Source organism: Propithecus coquereli, unplaced genomic scaffold (genome assembly GCF_000956105.1).
Source record: "Propithecus coquereli isolate 6110/MARCELLA unplaced genomic scaffold, Pcoq_1.0 Scaffold517, whole genome shotgun sequence".
Classification (NCBI taxonomy): domain Eukaryota; kingdom Metazoa; phylum Chordata; class Mammalia; order Primates; family Indriidae; genus Propithecus; species Propithecus coquereli.
Window position 1 is genome coordinate 68,749 of NW_012151030.1, and position 1,348 is coordinate 70,096.

Genomic DNA, 1,348 nt, shown 5'->3' on the forward strand with positions numbered 1-1,348 from the left:
CAACAACTTCTCTGATATTCCCTTAGCTAGAAAAAAAAAATATTTGGAGATCAGGGTCTGTGGTAATAGGCCTAGAAAAGATTTCTGCTGGAGATTATGTGGTATGGTAAGAGGTGGTCACTGAAAATAGGAGGGTAACAGGAGGAATACCAACATCATCTTTTGTATACTTTCCTCTGGTCATGTCTTAATTTCAAATCTTCTCTTCTATACTCATAGATTTTTTTTTTTTAATTCCTATGAGACCTGGAAATGACATTATTTCTTTCCTACAAGAAATATGAGTGGGTGAGTCAAAAGTTACTGCAGTTCTCTTCCTAAGCAAAGCAAAAGTTCGCATTCAGTTTTAGATCAGAGAAATCTGGGCTTTAAATCATTTTTTTTCTTGAAAGTTTTCTTCTGAAAATGGATGGAAGATGGAAAATCTTGAGCTTAAAATTGTTAGTATTTTACATTTTTTATCCAATAGGCAGGTTAGAATAGCTGTTTATATTTTTCATTGCTTCTCTAGGTTGCAATGAGAATGATTACATAATAGAAGAATGTGAAGCCTTGGTGTTTTGATTTCATATTGTAAGATTGCAAAAGAAGTTTCTGCTGGCACGTTAAAGGAGAATGGATCATGGTTTGATTCTTAAAACTAGCCATGCAACAAGACAGTCAGGATTCCCTTTGAGAATTTAAAAGTTTACTGAGGTGAATGTGTCTATGTGTGTATACATATGGGTGACAGCTCTTGACTTCATGGATTCTAAGTTATGGCAAAAAAAAAAAAAATGTAGTTATTTTTTTCCACACCCACTCTGCACTTATGCCAAGGCCCCGGAGATTCAGTGTTGTAAAAATCTTTGTCTTCTCCTTTAACCCTTCAATGTTCCAAATATATAATATAGGCAAAATATGAATTCTAGCACTTTTACTCAATCCCCAGTGTTCAAAGGTATGGAAAAAGACTTGTAGTTCCCTTAAGCATCAGCTAGGTACTTTAGGGAAAAAATGTTCTCATTCGACTGTATCTCTGGCTTTCTAGCAGTGCTTTATAATACAAACAGTAGCCAGTCATGTGAAATCACATTTCTATTCAGACACTCATGAGATTTCAGAATTCACCGTAACTACTCTGCTTTAACTGTCAGTGGGCTCTAGGACTTCAGAAGACACAGTTCAAATTACATGGACATGAATCCACACTATGAAATGCCATTGTGGATTGGTTATCCTCTTGCTGACTCCTAAGGAGTAAATTGATTTTTAACATGCTTTTTTAAAGGATGTATAGGAATTGGAACATAAAGTCATGCAATTGAGTCACCTTGCCTAGTTTCACTTTGTGAATTATTGGTTTCCT